The sequence below is a fragment of the Rhea pennata genome, chromosome 3 (assembly GCF_028389875.1).
Source record: "Rhea pennata isolate bPtePen1 chromosome 3, bPtePen1.pri, whole genome shotgun sequence".
NCBI classification, from domain to species: Eukaryota; Metazoa; Chordata; class Aves; order Rheiformes; family Rheidae; genus Rhea; species Rhea pennata.
In genome coordinates, this window is record NC_084665.1 from 115,528,156 (window position 1) to 115,550,966 (window position 22,811).

Here is a 22,811-nt window from a genome sequence, read left to right on the forward strand (position 1 = left end):
AACAGTTACATTAAATAGTTGTCTGATTATTATAGAAAAAAGTCTGCATATCAGCCCAATATTTCAACCAACGCAAATGCAAGCATGTTTAATGGAATTAAACCTAAATATATTGCATAATATTATGATTTTTTGCATTCCTTTATCTGAAATTTATTGCTTTTTTAAAAGACACTAGCATAGGTATTTCTCTTTGAAAAGTTTATTTGCTAGTTATTATTGGACTTAATTCAACTTTTTTTAAGAGCGACAGGAGACAATATGAAATTAATGAAAGAATGAAACATAAGAGTAAAATGATTACTTATTTGGCTGGAAGTGTTTGCAGCTGGATTCTCTGGACTAATTTGAATAAGCTCTTTTCTTATTATGGAGTAAAAACAGGAAGAAATTATTTGCACTCTGAAGTCCTGATGATAGGCACTCAAATATGAAACTGTTGACCTTAGCTCTACATAAGGAATTAGGAGATACTGAAATTGTTATGACTTTCTGGTAGAACTAGCACAATTGAGCATATTGATATATGGTTGTTTTATATTTAAAAGACATTTCAGACAATTTCTTTCACCAAATAAAAGTGACTCATGATAAATATAAAAAGATAAGAAAGTCAAGATTAGACTTTAATAGCCTTAAATAAGAGAGAGGACAGCGAGAAAATAGAAAAGGTTCAGGTATTATTCAAAGACAGCCCTAAACAACCCATCTCTCTATTGCTGTTGGATGGAGTCAGCATACAGCTCTGCTCCTGATGCCTGGCATCTCCAATTGATGTTTCATTGTCCCAGCTGAAAAGGATATAATTAAATGACGTGATTATGACCCATAGCTGCACAGGCGCCGCAGCAAATATCATCAATAAAAAGGTTAAACTTAAAAAGAGAAAACATTCTCACAGAGTGGTAGGGGTAGATTTCAATGAGTTCTCTAAATAATTAAGTCCCACCAAAATATTCCTTCTCGTAGCTAATGACTTCATTTACAGATCATATAGAGTTCTGCAGTTCAAAGTGCTTTAAAATGGTCAAAGAGAAAAAGCACAGAAAATTCTCAATTCTAGATGATTCTGATGGTAAGCCAGATACCAAGTATATTCACTGACAGCAAAAATATGTAACACTGAGTCACATTAGTGTTTATAAGATGAATTATTGGCACAAGTAATTTCTTTATTAGTAGAGAGTCCAAGGTGACTAGCTCAACTATAGAAATCTCTATTGTAAATGTCTGCATTAAGTCAGATGAATTATTGTAATTTGACAATTCATTCAAACAGTTGAGGTTGCACAGTCCCTAGCACTACTAGGCCTATCTGTCTGATAAATTATTTTTAATTGGAGTGAGGATATGTTTTAAAAACACTGACTTTTCTTTCTTTTTATTTTTTTTAAGGAGACATTGGAGGGAATGTTCTTTCTATTTTTCAGTGAAGACATTAATTATCTTCTGTGCTTTGGTCTTTTATCTCTCCTCATTCATTATATGTCTGTTTTGTCTTCTTTTCTTTCTCCTCTATTTTTTCTCCACCAGAATGACCTCTGGCTACCTTCAGCTCTGTGTCTGAAACTCTATACATTACCTTCTACAAAGCCAAATTAAAAAAAAAAAAAAAAAAAAAAAAAAGAAAAAAAAAAAGTTGATGGCAGAAGGAATATACTGAGAAAATGTATCTTTATAGTAAAAGTGATAATATAACTAAAAATAGATTTAAATAAATCTAATAATTATCTATTCAAATTTCCAATTTTAAAGGAAGGTAATATCTGTGAGGCTGATATAGTTATTTCAATTAATGTAGCTTTTTAAGTGTCTCTAGTATATTAAAATAATGGAATGAAAAATTATTCTCCAAAAATATTAAAAATCTTGTGTTTTATTGTTAATGTTTGTTATAGATGGCAAATGATAGAGTCACAGAAAGATGCAGCCTGAATGAACCATCAAAACCCAAATAGGTTACAAAAAGCAACAGTATGAAATAAAACTTTTCTTGTTTGTCATTGGATAATGCAAGCACAAATTATTCAAAATTTCCTTTTAGCAGTTATTACCTCTTCTTCACTCTGGCTGAACAATCTCTAAAAGCTATTTGCTCTGAAACAGTCTGCACTCAGATTCCACAACCCTTACTTATTTGTATAACTATAATAACCATCTTACAGTTGGCTGAATGGACTGTAATATAGCTTTAAATAGAAGATTAAGTATTTTGATATACCTACCTATTTCAACACAATACAAGCAGAAGGCTTTATGAAGGAGAGTATAGGCAACCCTTTTCTAAAGAGCAATTATAAAAGCAAAACATATCAAAGCTTTCTTTATTTTTTCTATTAAAACAATTCAAATACATGAAGAAACACAAGATCTACAGTCTCAAAGTTTAAGAATATAGGAATCTTAAGAATAAAATAAATATTTAGAAAGCTGAAGAACTTAAACCTTTAATGACCTTACCAATATGGGTATCATACTACAGGTAAAAAGTATCATAAGGAGTTGTGTTTTTATTAAAGGGAATTCAGAGATGCTAGAGGAAGAATACTCATAGCAAAGAAATATTAGATGTGAAAGAATTTTTTAGAGGTTCATTAAAAAAAATAAAATTTCAGAGATTCTTTTGAAGCTTGGACTTTGGGATTTGATTAAAATTTCAGGAATCATTTCAGTTGCAGGCACATAACTAAATTTACTGATAGAGGGAATTAATTAGTTACACATACAGAAGGAAGAGGACCCTAGACATAAATATACATTTCCATATGTGATTAGTCTGATGACAAAGGAAAGATACCGGTGTCAGTGGTTCATTGTCTTAAGAGAGTCAGTGTGTGTAAAACAGACATCATAATTGATCTTGAGGATGCAGAACAAGAAAGGGAATCACAGAAGAAACTTATTTGTGAGAATTAATTGATCAAACATATTAAATCTCAAAAGATTTCTAAGATACTATCTTGTAAAAACCTGGAATAAAATGATATCTTAAGGAAAAAAACAAAGGCATCATATTGATATGCAAAAATGATGACAATAAAGACCTTGTTGCAGTGGTTATTCTAATGGATTATTGAAAAGTTCCTCTAAAATATGATTAATAGAAATCATGTTTTTTTTCTTCCCTCCCCTTCTCCCCCCAAACTCAGCTACATTTTTGGTTTGAATTTTTTTGGAATTCTTTTCTTGATAAAACACTCAGATTTTGCTTTTGGAGAAAAGAATCACAGGTGTTAACACATTCATCTCACCTGTGTTCTGTGTTACAGCATAGGACTGCCAAAACCTTATTTATGTCTTATAAATATGTTTTGTCTGAAATGAAAGATTGCAGAACAGTACAGGTAATCTGGATAGCCAGTCCTTTCTGCAAAGATCAAGTCAGGAAGACACCACTCTCAGAAGGCACTGGAGGCGAAAAGCAATTTCACTTTAATGCTGAGCCATCTCCAAATAAAACATCTGGACAGTTCTTAGACAATATTTTTTATTGCTTAATTATTGAGAAAAGTTCCTGCATTTCTTATTCTGACTGTGGATCATAACAGTGGAGAAATACTGGAATTTTCAAAGATTAAGTGTTTGGGTATTTTACCTACTTTCCTTACAATATAAATTGTCATGCATTATACTCAAGGCATATAAATGTTGCAATGAGTGACTGGGGTATCTGCCCAGTTGGGCAGATTTAGTGTTTTAGATGAGGAAGCAGGAAAAATATGATTTGAAAAGGTTAAGAACTTTAAAGGATAAGAAACTTACAGATTTTTCATTTTTACTTTTAATGAGCTTCATCTTATTTCAGATCTAAATCAAGAAACACAGAAACTGAAAGATATATTTTTTGTTCTTTCCAAATTCCTTAGGAGGTGCTGAGTAAGCTCAGTTTTTGTCATACTATTTCATAAACTTCGAGTTTCTTTGTTTGAATGATCTTTTATTTTGGCTTTTCAGTACAATGCTTTCAGTTCCGCTAGCACTGTGAACATGTCAGATCAGTTTGGTGTTCATAACGGGAATAATGATCCCAATAAAGCTGCATCTGAAGTGACGTAAAAGCAGACAATGACCATGCTGAATTTCAACTGTAATGTGCAGATCGTTCCTGTTTCTACTGAGTAGGTAATTCATTTCCACATCTCTTCAGCTCTGCATAATATCTTGCTGTTATCTTATATAGCAAATCCACCTAAGTTTTATTAAAATATACTGTAAAATTATTTTATTCTGTCTGACTAGACTCTTAAATGTTCTTTTTCTCCATTTTATAACCTCTAACATCAGCCTTAAAAAAAACAATTTACAAAAAAGAGAGAAAAGAAAGAGCAAGCTCTGTTTTGGATGTCTGTATGGTTAAATTCTTTGAATTCAATATAGTATGCCAATTGAGATAGTAAATAGAGATGCTGAATCAAGATTAATTTCTTTTTTCACTTTTCTACTATTTTTTTCAAGACAACTTTTCTCAAAATTTCTAAGATGTTCTATTCTGACCTTTTCTTTCATTTTTAACCATCCTATGGCATAATTGCAGCATGCATAAGTATTTGTGACATTCTGCGCTTCCATAGACTTTAAGTTTTTGAAGAAAAATCAGTAGAGTTACTTTAAATGGCCATGACCTTTTATTTACAGAAAAGGAATCACAGATTCTACAGAACAGGCCATGCCTAATATGAGGTACCAAGTTTCAAAGATATTCCAGAGAAATCTATATATAGTGTGTGTTTATATGAGCCTGTACATGTATAATGTCTACACACATACACACCCACAGATATGTGTATGTACATAGCATTGGTACAAAATCGCCACATATTTCACTGTGCTTGTTCATGAAGGTGGTATATATAAATAAATTTCCCTTGTCGTTTACTTTTGAGACTTTAAGCATTGTTATTGCGCTGGGATTTCAGAATACGTTTGTGAGTTCTGATCTCCTTGTCTAGGACTTGATTTACCCTCCGGGTGCCTTAGTAGTTGATGCAAGCATCATCCTTCCTGCAGTTCCAGGTCCATTCATTTAAACTTATCCCATCAGAGTTCTACATTGAGTGAGATTGTTCCTAGTTTACCACCTCAATCTCTTCAGGAATAAAATATCAAAACCTCCCAAAGAATAGAAATTTGGTAAAAGAATTTATTAATTACAGTGAATTTAAGAACAAGGTTAAGCAAAGTTTGTTAGAAGAAATCATATCTTTTATTAGAGAAATTCATCTGACAAAAGATACTACTTGCCTCCCTAAACAGACTGCCTTATTTATATTTGCAAACCATGATGGACAGAGAAACATTAGTAGTATGGGAAGAGTGTTTGGCTGCATGATAGTTCTGTGAAACTAAGTTTGGAAATACCCCCCGAGAGGAAAAAAATGTTGCAGCATATGAATATTCTATAGACGATAGCTAAAAAGTGCTCTTAATAACTCTTCAAGTTATTTCTTTGGAGTGAGACACTGCATGAAGCAAAAAAGTCTTCTTTTACTACATTATTAGCCATTTATTTCTTCATTTATTTATCATGATAGGTTCTAGTACCTTAAAATTTATGCCTTATACATGTCTATTGTGGTAAACTGAACAGGGCAAAGATTGGGTATAAGTACTCGGTGTGATGATCCCTACTGTAAAATAGTTAGCCTATTCCAGACACATTTTGGGCCTGTGATACCTAGCATTTTTCTATGTAGTGCCTGGTCATGACCCAGGGAACAGCAGAGGTTGGAGGCTGCTCTCCATGGGCAGCACGGACGCAGTGCTGGAGGTTATGGGCACAGTCCGTGTTGCGCCTTTTGGTCTCAGTGATGGAGAACAGTCCTCGGTTCTTTTTGCATTCTGTTGTGAGTGTGGACTAATGTAAACTCTACAGACATAAAGCAAGGAAGATATTCTATCCTACAGAAAACTTACTATCAAATCTCAAAAACTAGTTTTGTGTTTAAAGTGGGACTTAGGCAGGATTTAGGCATCCTGCCCTAAAATGTGATCCTAGCATCTTCCAGTTGAAGCATCTAAAGTTTGTTCAAGCTATTTTGCTCTTTGAGAAATAATTAAATGCTTATGGTGACGATGAAGATAGGTGCAGTGAGGGAATAGAAATAGAAACAGAGAAAGACTCTTAAGACTGCTGTATAATCCACTACTGTGCTCTGGTAAGTTCCTGCAGTAACTGTGGTAGTGGATACTTTAGAATTTGATTACTTTATAATTGAATTCGATATACACAGAAGTTCATTACAGTCAGATCTGGAACCAGATCTTTTGCCTTCTAAGATAGAACCTTAACTCATAACTATTTCTAACTAATGATTTTTAAGAAACACTATTACAAAGATAATATTCGCAAGTTATCATACTAGGGAATGTGATATTCCTCTACATTTACTTTAGAAAAACTGTTTTTATGTCTTATGTGCTCCAAGTAACCACCATATAAATATTCACATATGCAAATTTATCCACTCAAATAGGAAATATTAGTCATTTACATCATCTCTGCACTAGTAAATAAAGCAAGCCAAGATCTAATCTCTGCCCCTTAAGAGAAATGGCATGTCATGGCTTGCTTTCATAGAGTTCGACCTCTTTCCTTCCCAAACTGAGTGGCTTCATCCATACAATGCTCTGGAAACAGTTCTGTCACTTGAAATGTGTCTGGCCTTCAGAGGGGAGAAGAATTCAAACTGGTGGTGTCAAAACCCTGCTAAGTGGTGAGGTGAAAACTGAAGAGCATGAGCGATTGTGCTGACGTGAACAAATTTTGTGGAGTATGCTAGCAAAAGAGTACCTTTAGGGCTTGACTCTTCTCTCAAATCAATGTAAATTATGAGAATTATTTTTGTAGTCAGTTGAGTTGCACTTGACAAGAAATGATATGAAAAAAAGAAAACAGTCCTTGGGCTAAACATTTACAATATAAATACTTTCACTTGGTAACGTAAACAAGTACCATCATTTTCTGAAGTGCTGAATACCCATCACTTCACTGAAGAGAAGGGTTTATTTGCAAATCTGTGTAATGTTGCTGGCAATAGCTTCCATAAACTCTTCTGCTGGAAGACTACATTTGAGGCTAACTAAACCTGTCTGGTGACTCTTGGTCTGATTTTTCCTTTTTTGTTTAAAGCTAATTTATTGACATGCATATGAGAAAAAGTAATTAAAAAATCATTCCTGGTACCTTTTTTTCCACATGGTCTTATTACTGGCATTGCAAATCTGCACCTATGCAAAATTATTGGTATTATGAAAGCTATTTTATCAAAAATTAGAATTTTGAAACATATCTTTGAAATTTATGAAAAAAATTCCCTCTAGCAACACAGAAGCATTCTATTTAGATAATGGAAGAAAATGTACTAAAAGAATTTATATTTATGTATTCTGTTCAATTGATATTATGATACAAAACCTAGATGAGTCAATATATTCAAGTAAATTTGAAGAATTTCATGCTATTAAGGTAAAATCTTTAAGTGGTATGTTTTGACAGTTCACTTACAAGTTTTGTTGAGATCAGTACATTTGTGGTTATTATTGAGATGTTGACAAATTATGTTCTTAATGTATTTTTGGTTTTTAGTGTATTTTTGGCCAGTCCTAGAACATCTCAATAACCTTAAATTATTAAACAATCTTTTTGAGTCAAATTTGACCAGATCAGCTATCTTTAAGGACAATTTTCTAAACACATATAATACATGTGTGTAATCAGTTTTAGGTATTCTGGACTATATCGCATAGTGCAGTGGGCTAGATTTACTTTTGCAAAATAAGTATAAAAAGCTTTTTTTTTTGTTTTCTGAGGAGTATGAAACCTTTGCAATACATGATGTGCCTTCTTTATTTTTTATGTTGGAATACCCGACATGCTGACACAACTAGTTGCTTTGCATTCCTTCAAAGTCTTTCTAGGGAGAAAAGTTTGAAAACATTCTGTTTCCAAGCCATAAGACTCTGGTGAGCATGCATTTCCCCATCATTAAATGAAATATAAAAGGAACAAAATTTCAGAAATTTCAATAAATATTAATTCATTTCTGAGTTTTATTTCTTTATAAAAGTGAAATTGATCTTCCACCATGAATTAATTATGTTTTTGTGCTTTGAGAGACCCAAGTTTGAAGAAATATAAGCTGATGTAAAAAAATCATTCTTTAAGTCATTAGTTTTCTACCATCAGAGTGACAACGTTTTGCTGTGATAGATAATTCAGGTCTTTATGGTATACTAGACAACTCTGTTTTACCTAAAGGCAAATCACAAAATCTTTCCTCCATTTTATTTCTCAGTCAAAGTTGTAGTCAGGCTAAACTCTTAGATAACTTTCAGCTAATTTTAATTTTATTGCTGTTAATTTGCCTGTGGAAGGAATGGGAAAACAGATCAAGGATACCTTATCTCAACAATGACATTTGAATTCTATTATTTCCCATTCATTGGGCTGTAATACTGTAATTTATATCCTTGGGGATGTGAGCAACAGGAAGTGGAGTGTGTGAATACAGTAAGGTAAAATTAGTTTCTGTGATGGTGTCTCTGGAATGAAGCTTGTACCACTGGCTCCAAAGATTAAGGTAACTATTCCAAAAACCCCAAGGAGTTTGAAGTTGAGCTAGCTGTCAGGTACTTGTGATATTCCTTAGGGGCTGATACTGGGAATGACACAGTTTAATGTTGTCATTAGCAACTGGGATGATGAGATGGAATCTATTATCTGCAAATTTGCAGAAAGCATTAGATGTGCTGGAGAGCTGGTCTGCCATTCATAGGGACATCAATAGGCTGGAGATACGCTCTGACAGTGCAAAATTGAAGGCAAATACAAAGTCTAGCACATGGGATGGCATAACCCCACGCACCAGTAAAGGCTGGGGGCTGATGGAGAAGAAATCTGTTTTATGGGGAAGGGTGTGGAAGTCCTGAGCATGAGTCAGCAAAGAGCCCTTGCAGCAGCGAAGGACAGGAGCATATGGAGCTACTAAGGTGAGGCAGCACATCCAGCCTCTTCTCCAAAATGCACTGGATAAGTGGCAACAGACACAAGTTGCAACAAGGGCAATTCTAGTTAGATGTAAAGAAGAAATTCTTCACAGTGCAGGTGGTCACTAGACCAATTTTCACAGAGAAGTGTTGAGTATCTTCTGGACAAGACACTGAGTAATTTGAGTCAGCTGCAAATTTGATCCTGTTTTAGTAGGCAGGTAATCAAATGACTTCCAGAGGTCTCTTCTCACCTAAATTATTCTATGATTCTAGCAAAAATGTTATTTTTATCATTATTTATTTGTGATTATTGAAACATGATACCTTAAAGTACCAGAAAAAGTCTCACAGGAAAATATAGGCTGTCTGTAATACTAATGAGGCCAAAGGCCTGTTAATTGGCTAGGGAATTAATCTTGAAGACCTGCATGTTGGTCTTTCAGAATAATACATGGTGTTCAAGGACTAGGCCAATACATTTTGGGAACTTCTAAAGAACTTAGATATCACCAAAATCCTTTTTCACTGGTCAGTCCTTTCTGTTTGCTAATATTATACTTCACACACATCTCAAACCACGCGATGATATAGAAGATCTGCAAAGTTTTACAAGGATTTATAAATTTGTGATATAAAGCTGATTTACATCATTTTTTCTGTTCTCCTATGCATAATTAACATTCCAACATCACATTTTCAAGTTAATTTTACTTCATTGTTAGAGGACTTCAAAAGGTATCATTTTCTTGGTAATATTACCTTTTTTGGTATGGTTTTAGTAAATGGGAAATTTGGCTAAAAAGAAGTCTGTTGATTATAGCAAAAGAGATTCTTTTTTAGTAATTTTAGGATCAGCATCAGTTACAGCCATTTTCAAGATGTAAAATTCATTTTCATGGGTCTTTTGGACCTCTGTTCTTAATATTTTTTGTAACCTCAGTCAAAAATATGGACACACAGGAATGATTTCTTGACTTACATCATGCACAACTACAGAACGGGAATTAGGAAATAATTCAGTTCAGCACATTAGAAATATATGCATGCATACAAGTATATGCATGGATACATAAAAATATAAATCTAAAGTAATTGTTTTAGATTAAATAAACATTAAATCAGACTTAGAACCGTATCTAATGGTTATAGAGAATGACAGGGCAGGGAGAAGAGTAAACGTGATTTAAAAAATTGCCTAGATAAGGAGATTAAACTATCATCAGAGGAAGGCGGGTAGGAGGGAACTTAGAACAGATGTAGAAAACTAAAACTGATTAAAAAGATTTAGGAAAAGGAACCAGGAGGAGTTCACTGAAGTCTGACTAGGAACTTAAGAAGGGAGGATAGGCTAAGTAGTCTCATCAGTAGATATTGCTCCTGAGGAGCTAGTCTGAAGAGGGAACATGGACAAGGTGAAGATTTCACAGGAAAAGCTTTCAAATATCCTTAAAATAGGCTATTAAGTCCTCTAAGCCATGCACTCTACCATGACCCGGAAACGATTCTGAGAGTCTTTTACAGCTGCTGCTGTTGGTGTGAGGAAAGTGTCTCCAAAATATGTCAATTTTTTGCGAACGTAGCGGTTCACAGAAAGGGTGATAATATCTTCCTACAACTAAAAGCAGTTGTTTTGACAGAACATCCAATTTTTCACTTTTCTTGTTAACACAGGACCAAAAAAAAAGTAAGTATTTTATAAGTATATTTCTATATATTATTTTGTAGGTGTGTATGTATGTATGTACATATATATATATATATATATATACACACACACATGCATACATACACATACACATACATATACATACATATATTAATATAGAGTCAGGTAAAGTTTCCACTAAAAATATTATGTGATAAGACTGTTACAGACTGTATCGTAATGTGCATGTAATAAGACTGAATTAAAAACTACCATATAATATTAATTATTGTATTTTCTAAATTTTGACCATTTACGTCTTTTATTGTGATCTTGTGTAACATAGATAAATGAAGAGAAGAGAGTAAAAACAAATGAATGAGTGAGTAATAATGCTACTGTATTAGTCTGGCTGGAAAATGATTGGATGAGCAGTACCACAATCTTATAATCTTATCCAGTAGCTTAAAAGAAACAAGACATTTTCAGTTATTCATACAATTTACTCTTATGAAAAAAATATATATACTGCAGCCTAGGCAACTCAGACATGCTGTAATCTAGGTTGTTACTAGCAGGAGAATGAACCCTTAGAACCCATGGCTTTGCCACCTGATATGAAAATATTTAAATAAATAAAATCCATTCCCAATTGTACCCTCAGCTCACGAGCATATTTTCTTTCCAAATAAGTCTGTCAATATGAGTTATTTGGTGGAACAACTTATCGGAACAGAAAAAAAGACTTACCTACCAGCTGAAATGAGCATTTCTTTTCCAATCTATTTATCCAAATTAAACCCTGAATCTGTGACTGTCATGGTAAGCTGATAAGTGTAGGGTGATATATATTATGTAGTTTTAAATAAATGTGTCTTTGTTCAATGTCTGCTTCTGGGAGCTGCAACAGCACTTCTATTTATTTTTCATTGTATAATTTTCAATTTTCCAGTATCTTTCTGTTTTGATTCTTGGTTACTTCTTAGTTAGGAGCTTTGAATAGTATGGTTTAATGTCTCAATTTTAATTCAAGTGATATCTGATCTTTATATTGCTGTATCTAGCCATGTTTCTACATCTAGCTGAAAGCATGCATGTTAACAGGAGGTCAAAGCTAGACAATGAGCATAAGTAGATTTCATCTGCTTTTTAGTCTATGAAAACTCACTGAATTGTATGTTTACATCATCAAGACTGTAAAGATCATTTCTCCAACACATCCTGAGAGACTGATTACTTCTCCAAATGGACCTTGCTCGACTTGCACTTGCACCACCAAGTGATGCAGTTCGGTTGGAAGCCTAAGAGACCACATTATGTATGATATTAAAATCACAGCAATAATTCATTTGCTTCCTTCAGCTTTCCTTTGTGAATAGGAGTATTTACAGATCATGTATTAAGAATTCTCTGTGACAACAAGAAACTTTCTTTAAAGAAGTGTGTGGAAATCCTCACATAATCACAACAGTAAAGGACCTTAAGTTTTAAAAAAGAAAATCAAATATTGTCCGATGGTAAGGGAAGTGGTATTTAAAGATGATACAGTCTAAATTTCAAGACCTTCAAAGAAAGAATACTATTTTTGCTTAAAAACACGATCTTCTCATACTTCTAACGAGGAGTTTGGCTCCTGTTATTTCCTGGATTCAGGAAAGAGTGAAAAATGTCTCAGATATTCAGATATATAATTCCTGAATTTGGCTCTGGAATAGGCCTTGGTTTATGAAATACATTATTAAAAAATTACTTTAACTTCTTTTTTTCTTTTTTTCTTTAGGACTTTGTATTTTCACTTGTAATAACATGGAGTCATATTTCTAATTTTCTTCTTTTCTATTTATTTTTAGGTTGATAATTTTAGAGGCTCCTACTAAGGAGGAAAAATGGAAAAAGATTTTAGTCAGGAAGTGCATCATCTGAAGTGTCAAGAAAATACTAGAGTATCACCCATTTCTCCTTCAAAGAACCACTACCGGTGACCTCTTAAATATGCCTTGCAGCTCGTTTCAAGTTCAATTTCTTTAGAAAGAATAACATGAAAATAGAAACTGAAGAATACTGATTAGTGTTTATTTCCTAACTTCTCTTTTTCCAGGATACAAGACAGAACTGAAAATAATGACTACATTGATTTTCTTCATAGTAAAAAAGAATAAAGCCCAAAGTACCTATATTAATAAATGAGTTATATGGTTATAGCTGACAGCAGTGAAGGCACTGCTGTTGAGTATATCAAGCACTTGGTAGCACTTGACAGGTATACACTGCTACTATATACTGCCTAAATTCAAATGCTGGAAGAAAGGCTCTCGCTTCATACTACTGTTTGTGAATGAATCGTTGGCACCCTCTCTGTGTATGCTTGTTCCCAGCACACATCTATCAAAAAGTAGCTAGTTGTATGTGAACAGGGGAAAAAAAGAAAAAAAGAACATGTTAACCTTATGAGTAACTTCTCTGACAATTAATATTGCCCTCAGGACACATGAGCTTTCTCTGCTAAGATACCACCTGCCTAAGTTACTTGATCAGAGTTAAGCTCTGATTCTGGAAAAAAAAACGCAGAGAGTAGAATTCTCTCTTCATAAAAATCTTTTTGTGCATAATTTAAATGTTCATTGGACAATTTCCAGAACTGGAAAACAAATAAGAAAATTAACCTGGTGGTATTTTAAAAAACATTCTATCAGTTGATTTAATTAAAACTGTAGTTTAAATTGGCTTGATTCTTGTATGAATTTTCACTACCAACATTAGAGTTCAGAACAGTAGATGGTCTTTCAAAAGTCAATTTGAAATACACACACATACATATATGTGTATATGTATGTATATAAAATTATGTTTTAAAATATATTTTTTCATCTTTCCCCTGAAAACTTGAGGTGCAGAAACTTTCAGAATTACTACTATGTCAAGACATCCCATCTGTATTCTCATTCTGAGTACTGTGGTACTACAAATGTTTTTAGACTCAAGAAAGTATCATGAAAGATCACTCCATGGAGTACATCTAAAATCTTATTATCAGTAAACAATCCTACTGACTTCACTGAAGCAGGGATTTTATTCTACGGCTCTGTCTCATGTAAGCCGTACAAGGCAGGGAGGGGACACCACCATCAGCAAAAGGGAATCTCTTACAATTGTATTTGATCAGGTGGAGCAAAGTGAATTTCTGTGCTCTGCAGTGTGAGCACACCTACTGCGTCACCATCTGTACACAATCTCTCTTTCTAACCAGGTATAAACTAGTTTTGCAGCAGAATTCTTAACATCCACAATGTAGTGGAAAGATTTATTTATCCGTGTATAACAGTGGAAAAAACTAGTAAAACCATGAAATTCTGTACAAGGCAAACTTCTTCTCTCAAGAAAAAGAGTTAATTTCAGTAGCTGAGACAGTTTAAGAGGGCATGGAATTTCTTGAAGTTAATGTTCTTGTTAGTCAATCTCAAATTAATATTCCACACAGACACTGTCTTGCAAATTAATTAATATTCCACACAGACAAATTAATATTCCACACAGACTTGCATGTCTGTTAGAAGAACACTCTGTTAAGCAGCCATTCCTTGCCTGTCCGTTGATCATCTTTTGAAGTTGATTTGATCATGTGACACCCCACTGGAAATACAATTCAGAAAAGAAGACTGTCTTTAGCATTCTGGACTTGAATCCTGCTTGTGTCCCCTGTATTTACAAGGAGTAACATTTGCCATGCCTTATTGTAGAAACCTTCACTTTATCCAAAGGCTGCCAAAGTCAGTGAGAATCTTTTCATGCGTTTCACTGGACTTGGACTGGTTCCTGGGAGAAGTAGTTGCCACCATCTGCATAACTAGGTTATTCTTCTCTGCTTTCTTGATTCTTATTCTAGCCAAGATGTCTCACTCTTCACTTTGTCTGCTTCCATTGGCTCACTACTCTTTGCTATTGCTTTCTCGTTTTCTTCCCACTTCTCTTTGGCTGTTTCATTGCCCCTAAAGTTGCCTAGGTCTTAGTTTCTCTTCTAGTCTCTGTCACTTGCTCCTCAAACCTCCATGTGCAACAGATTTACACCTAGTGCCCACAGTTTCCTGTAGCGTCCTGCTATGCCTGTGCCTCCATCCTCCTTGGACCCCTCCTGCTGTTTATTATGCAAGATTATACTATCTCCGTCCCATTATTTTTTTTTTTTACTCCAGCTTCACAGAAAAGGTAAAGTTACTACACAATTATTCAGCTTTACGGCTGATACATAAACACATGTAACTGCAGTTGTATTATTCAATGTTTAGCTCGTAATAAAGGAATACCAATTATTTTTCGCATAGTCCTAGAATAAAAGATACTTTTGCAGATAGAAATGACACTTTTTCTGTAGAATTACAGTATTCATTTCTGCAAGTGTGGAAATAACTATGTTGCTTTAGAATATTAGCAAAATCCTCAGAAATGCTAGCCACATTCTAGATTGAAGAAAGGAGAAAAATACAAGCAGTAACTTTATACTAGACTCTTGATTCCCAGAATAAACTAGATATTATGCAAACATGAAAGGAGCAAAAGTGTCCCTGAGGCTATTAAGACAATGTAGCTGCATTATGTTTCTTTGAACTGTAATGCTTTAATTCCCATGAGTCACCCAAGGAGATTCAAGAAACTGGTTCAAGAGAGAACAGACCAAGTCAATCTGTTAAAAGAATATGGAAACTGGCTTTTTCTGAAGTCCCTCCCCCCCAAAAAAGACTTATATTTCTAAATATGAGCTTAGATACTTCCTCATGCTGCTTTTAAATTGGATTTTCTTTACATCCCATGGAATTCATTCACACACATATTGATATAACAACAGTAAAATGAATCTGACTGTATTCCACTAACTTTTTGTTTTAGTAGATAACTTCTTTCTTTACAGAGTACCATTTTGTTTTGGAAAAGCGTAGATTAGACTCTGCAACTGTGTTGTGCTATGGCAATGCATTTTAATGTTATTATATCTGAATTTTAACACTGAATTGTGATAATAAGTTTTCTTGATGTATTGTGAAAGGGCAGAATACTAATATTTTGACTTTCAGATCTTATTTTAATGGAGTTGTGAGGTGCAATAAGGGAAGCCCCTTAAAAACCTGCTGTCATTGTCTTATTATGCTTGAACTCAATTAAAAGCCTTCAGTTATCATAATTAATAGGTAATGAAAAACTATGGTAGTTTTCTTGGTGTTAGTGATTCAGCCTCTCCAAGGAATGAATCAACCTACAAATAACATTTCTGAATGAGGTCGCCTAGAAGGTGGGCACAAGCTCGGTGACTGTAAGAGAAAAAGGAAGCAGACCTATGCTCGAACCCCAGCAGAAAACACTTAAGAGTGTTTGCTGTCCACGATGAACTGAACACAGAGGTAGAGATAGGACTGAAGTGTTGATTTGCTTTTTGAGCTTTCTACTCCACTTCTATTTGAAGCCTTTTCCTCTGAGGAGTAAAACAAAAGCACTAGAACATGCTCCTCAGAGGTTAAAACTGGATTTATTCCCAAACATTTCTTCATCTGTTCTTTCTTCTTAGAAATAGAATAACAAATAAAGAGAAAACAGGCTTACTATCCTAGTCTCAATTTTCAGGAAGATCTTTGTTGAACACAGTTGTATGACTGCTATGCATGTTTATTTGTCTTTGGTTTTTCATTGCCCAGATAGCTTGCTGTTTAAAATTCAGCAAGTATTGGACAAGATTCCTTGGTCCATTTAGTCCACTTTGCTCTTGGCATAGATTTGGAAGCAGCATGAAAATGCTATAAGTGATTTTTTCCTAGGCAGGGCACTCTGCAGAAATCTGGCAGAGATTTTCTTCTGACTATGCTATCTATACTACTACAGTACAATAAGATATTCCCATTCTTTTTTTTTTTTTTTTTTTTTTTTCAGCTGGATCATACAGCTTTTTTTTTTTCCTTTCAATTCTTTTTTTTTTTTCTGTCTCTATCTTCTTCTATAAGAGTATGAACCTACCTTACATTGTAGGAAACAAATACACTTTGTCCTTCCACCCCTTGATAACTCATGGTGTTTCTTGCTTTCATGTCTTATTCTATTTTAAAATAAATTTTATTCTCAATTAAATGATTTTCCCCTTTTCAGGACAAGAACACAGGACATGTAAATAAAATAGATGTAGTAACACATAACACTACTAATAATGTTATAAGTTTCTATATACATATAATAAAGCATATAATATAATAACAAATAAAACTAGTTTTATTTTTATAGTAACATATCCTCAAAATGTTGCCCAAGCCCTGTTGGCAATTTGCTGCCCCTTAAGAACAGCAATATATAGATATTAAACTTTACTAATTTTAAATTAATAAAAACTAATGCATTTCATAAATCGTTAAAAAAAAAAAGCATACTTCATCTTTTTCTCCTTGAAAGTTGTCTTTATTTTAATTTAAATAGTAAATCAACTAGACTATCTCATATGGCTTTTATAAAGATTCTGATTTTGAATCTTTCAGTGAAAATGTTTTCTATAAATGAAGACGTATAAAGATGAGAAGCAATAAAACATTAAAATATTAGAACTATAAAAATGAATATGAGATGAGTTGGCAATGCCAATTCCTTGGTAAAGAATAATTTCTATGTTCTATGTCATTGCATCAGAATCTTATTCAGTGGGAAAGCAACACAAATGCTAGTTAAGATGGGAGGAATAATGCAGCTGTTACTTCTATGCATGCCAAATCCAGTGAGATCTGCACTTAAACAGAATAAAACAAAGTCTATTGTATGCTGATTGGTAAAAAAAAGAAGTATGGAAGTGAAAAATGATCTTTTACTTATGGAAGTGGAAAAAAACTTTTATTTATTTATTTTCTTTTTGGACAGTCTAACTCTTTTTGGTAAATTTTATTCTATTTTGCCAACTCTGACTTCAGCTCACTTTGAAGCCTGGGAAAACTCAGCACTGCAAGATACAAACCAAAATGCCAGTAGATTTGCATGTTTTCTCTGGTAAAATATTTTACTATAGGAAAAGAAAAACAGAAAGAAATCTGATTCATGCTGTCATTCTGGTTAACTTGAAACATCTCCAGAAACTCAAAGGAGTTATTCTACCTATTAATCTTTTTGTTACCATCCCTTCATACCAAAGTGTGCATCAAGTGATTAGAGAAAACAAAGATATGTTTTTATCTGGACTAGTCTAATTGTTAGCATTATATTTTTTTCTGGAACTTTCATAATCTTTCAGTGGGTGAACTTTGAGTTTCATAGTAGGAAATTATTTTCTAAGGAAACATGATGAAACCAGTATTTTCAAGCCTCTTGTTCTGAGTACTGAAGCATTGCCTGCCACAGGCTCCCAAATATGAATGGAAATATGCTTTGATGGAAATTAGGTCGGAGGACACCTGTAAAGCAGTAAATTGAAATCTTATGGGCATTTATCTTTTTCCTAAAGCAGGAGACATGTTAAAATATATGTCACAATTTGCACTGAATATGAAATCTTTATATGTTCCATAGTCTCCTTTGTAACTAAAATTTGTCTGGAAAAAAAAGATGAGATCAGATGTCACTCCTTCTAATGAATTTTACCTGTTATAAACATTAGATTGATGGTGTTAAACAAATATGTTAACGTTGAAAAAAATACATTCTTATTATATTTTCATATTTTTAGGTGTTGTTTCCAATGAACATTAGTATTTAACCTTTCAACAAGATGATGTCTTAAAGGTCAAAGAAGTGTTCTTTTTGTTTGTTTTTGTTTTTGTTATTTCTTTTTTTTTTTTTTTTTCAGATGGAGAAGAGTAACAACACAGGATAGATCTAAAATTAGAAAAATAGCTGTGTTGTCTCTAATGTTATTGTCTTTCCATAAATGCTGTGGCAGCTTAACTCTGAACTGCAGGATATACATATATATTCTGGAGAAATATTCAAAAAGTATTTATTCCACCATTTAACCACAGCCTTCAGTGAGCAATTACTTAACATGCAGTGGACTACACTAAAAGTTGACGTCTGAGTCTTGTTTAAGACTAGGCTGAACAGTGATGGTGTTTTCTTCGTATGTCAGAGCAGCAGAGTTTTTTTGTTAGAAGAAAAATATGCAATGTACAGCCTGTAAAAAAGCCAAAAATTCTGTACCCTGCCATACTATGTGGTGCTACTGAGATTAGATACAAGGCTTAGTCTTAACCTGTCAACCAGATACACAACATCTGCTTTCATTGATGAACTGTTATCTGTACAAGTTGTCCCGAGATAAATGAGAAGTGTGGCTCACAAGAATATTTCACACTGTCACACACTGGTTGAGGTTGGAAGAGACCTCTGGAGATTCTCTAATTCAATCCTTATGCTCAAAGTAGAGTCACCTAGAACAAATTGCTCGGGACCGAGCCAAGTCAGGTTTTGGATATCTCTCCACAACCTCTCTGGGCAGCATGTTTCAATGTTCAACCACCCTTACAGTAAAAAAAAGGACTTTTTAAAATTACATTTAAATGGCATTTCTTGTATTTCAATTTTTGCACATTGCCTCTCATCCTACCACTAGGTACCACTGAGGAAAGTCTGTCTCTATCCTCTTCTTTACTCCCTCCTGTCAGATATTTATACGAGTTAGCCAGATCCTCCCTGAGCCTTCTCCTATTTACGCTGAACAGTCTCAGCTCTCTCAGTCTTTCCTCACCTGAGAGAGGCTCCAGTCCTTTCATTATCTTCATGGCCCTTCACTGGATTTGCTCCAGTAGCTCCACATCTCTTTTGTACCGGGAAGCCCAGAACTGGACACAGTACTTCAGCTGTGGCCTCATCAATGCTGAACAGAGGAGAAGGATCATCTCCCTTGACCTGATGGCAATGCTCTGTCCACTGCAGCCTGGCATTTCCAGGCAGCCTGGCAAATCATTTCCAGAACCAGTCTTTATCCACTTACCAATATCTGCTTACCAGATCATTTCAGCCTGGAATACCATTAGCTGCTTTTGTCTCAAAGGTATATTGCTGGCTCATAGCTTGATTGACTTGGGACCCCAATGTCCTTCTCTGTAAAACTTTCTTAATGCTTTCTTTGTAGTCATTCACTTAATTACATATTTATGATTCTTGAGCTTGTTTCACGGATTCATGGAATCACAGAATGGTTAAGGTTGGACAGGACCTCTGGAGATCATCTAGTCTAACCTCCCTGCTCAAGCAGGGTCACCTAAAACATGTTAGATAGGGTTGCATCCAGGCGGGCCTTGAAGATCTCCAGAGAAGGAGACTCCACAACCTCTCTGGGCAACCTGTGCCAGTGCTCCGTCACTCTCACAGGGAAGAGGTTCTTCCTTATGTTCAGGCAGAATTTCCTGTATTTCAGTTTGTGCCCACTGACACTTTTCCTGTCACATGGGACAAATGAAAAGAGTTTATTCTCGTCCTTTTGACACATCACCTTAAGGTATTTGTAGACATTGATAAGATCCCTCCTCGGTCTTCTCCTCCCCAGGCTAAACAGGCCCAGCTCTCGCAGCCGTTCCTCATAAGAGAAATGCCCCAGCCCTCTGATCATCTTTGTAGACTTATGCTGGGATCTCTCCAGTAGCTCCATATCTCTCGTACTGCGGAGCCCAGAACTGGACACAGACCAGATGTGGTCTCGCCAGGGCTAGTAGAGGGGCAGGATCACCTCCCTCAACCTCCTGGTAACACTTTTCCTAATGTGCTCCAGGATATCATTGGCCTTCCTTGGCTACAAGGAAGCATTACTGGCTTATGGTCAGCTTGTTGTCCACCAGCACTCCCAGGTCCTGCTCCGCAGAGCTGCTCTCCAACAGGTCAGTCCCCAGCCTCTACTGTTGAATGGAGTTATTCCTCCCTAGGTGCAAGACCCTGCACTTGCCCTTGTTCAACTTCATGAGGTCACTCTCCACCAAGCTCTCCAGCCTGTCCAGATCTCTGAACAGCAGCACAACTCCTCCCAGCTTGGTATCATCAGTAAACTTTCTGAAGAGGCACTCTGTCCCCTCATCCAGGTCACTGAGGAGTAAGTTGAATAGGATGGGACCCAGGACTGAGCCCTGGAGGACTCCACTAGCCGCAGGCCTCCAACTAGACTCCACGCCACTGACAACAACCCTCTGAGCTCTGCCTTTCAGCCAGTTCTCAATCCACCTCACTGTCCACTCGTCTAGCCCACACTTCTTGAGCTTCTCTAAGAGAAGTTGGAGACAGTTGGTGTCAAAAGCCTTGCTGAAGTCAAGGTCTACACAATGTCCACTGCTCTCCCCTCATCAACCCAGCCAGCCATGCCATCACAGAAGGCTATCAGATTCGATAAGCAGGATTTCCCCTTGCTGAATCCATGCTGGCTACTCCTGATCACCTTCTTTCCCTCCATATGCCTGGAGATGACATCCAGAAGGAGCTGTTCCATCACCTTTCCAGGCATGGAGGTGGGGCTGACCTAGCCTATAGTTGCCTGGGTCCTCCTTCTTGCCCTTCTTGAAGACTGGAGTGACACTGGCTTTCTTCCAGTCCTCAGGCACCTCTCCAGTTCCCCAGGACCTTTCAAAGATGATGGAGAGCGGCCTGGCAACAACATCCGCCAGCTCCCTCAGTCCCCGTGGGTGCATCCCATCCAGGCCCGTGGGTTTGTGAGTGTTGTTTGCCTAAAAGATCTTTAACCCGATCCGATCCTCCTCAACCAAAGGAAAGTTGTCCCTTCTCCAGACTTTCTCCCTCATGTCCAGGCTACAGGATTCTTGAGGGCTGCCCTTAGCTGTGAAGACTGAAGCAAAGGAAGCATTCAGTAATTCTGTCTTCTGTTTCCCTCATCACCAGGGCCCCCGCCCCATTCTGCAATGGACACACATTTTCCCTAATCTTCCTCTTGCTGCTGATGTATTTGAAGAAGCCCTTCCTGTTGTCCTTGACATCCTTTGCCAGACTCAGTTCCAGCTGGGCCTTAGCCTTCCTCATTGCATCCCTTCATACTCTGACAACGTTCCTACGTTCCCCCAAAGTGGCCTGTCCCCTCTTCGACATTTAGTATACTTTCTTCTTCTGTCTGAGTTTTGACAGGAGCTCCTTGCTCACCTATGCAAGTCTCCTGCCTGCTTTGCTGGACTTCTTTCTCCTTGCGATGCATGACTCTTGAGCTTGGAGGAAGTGATGCCAGCTCTCCTGGACCCTCCTTCTGTTTAGGTCCTTAACCCATAGGATTCCTCTAAGAAGGTCTCTGAAGAGATCAGAGTTTGCTCTCCTCAGGTCCAGGGTTGCAATCCTACTTATTGGCTTGCTTCCTCCACACAGGATCCTGAACTCCACCATATCATGATCACTGCAGCCAATGCTGCCCCCAACCTTCACGTTCCCAACCAGTCCATTTGATGATTATATATGATTGATTTTCTATGTGATGCCATATATTACATAATTAAAATGCATAATTCTTGTCATTAGGGAAAATATCACTAATAATTTTAAGGACAAATAAGGATATGCTTATATGTATGAATGAGAAATTTTCAAAGAAATATAGCAAAGTGTTATCTGTCTTCTCAAAACTGTCTATGAACTTACTGCAATTTTCCATAGTTATCTGAATATCTTCTAGCATATCTGCGTTTTTCTGAAGATAATTTTAAATCTGTGTCTGTTCTGAGGTATGTTTGCTGTGATTGCCTCAGGTGAAGATCACATTTTCTTCAACAAATGAGTGAACACAGAGGCACATATAGCACAATATTAATTTTTGAATATATAGAAGCTATATGATTAAAACAAGTAGAAATATACCTATTTATACTGAGAAAATGGGAAAATAAAATTAAGCTAGAAATAAACTTTAGCACAAATTCTTTTTAGTTATCTATTTATGTGTCTCTCTGTCTGTCTATCTATATATCATTAATTCAGGAGGAATTTTCTCTGATTTTAGCTTTAAATTTCTAGCCTGAATTCCATTGTAGTTTTATTTTCTCTGGAGATTCTGAAATGGGGTTTCAATCTATTCTTTTCTTCCTTAAAGTAATAATGTTAAAATTTATCACTCATATCTAGAAGAAAAAGCTTCATTCTTTCTCATTGTTTGGTTTCTCTTCAGATTGCAACTATGGACTATTACTATTACTTTTAATATTATTATTATTATTGCAGTAACAAGAAGAAAATCATCTTTAAGAGAAAA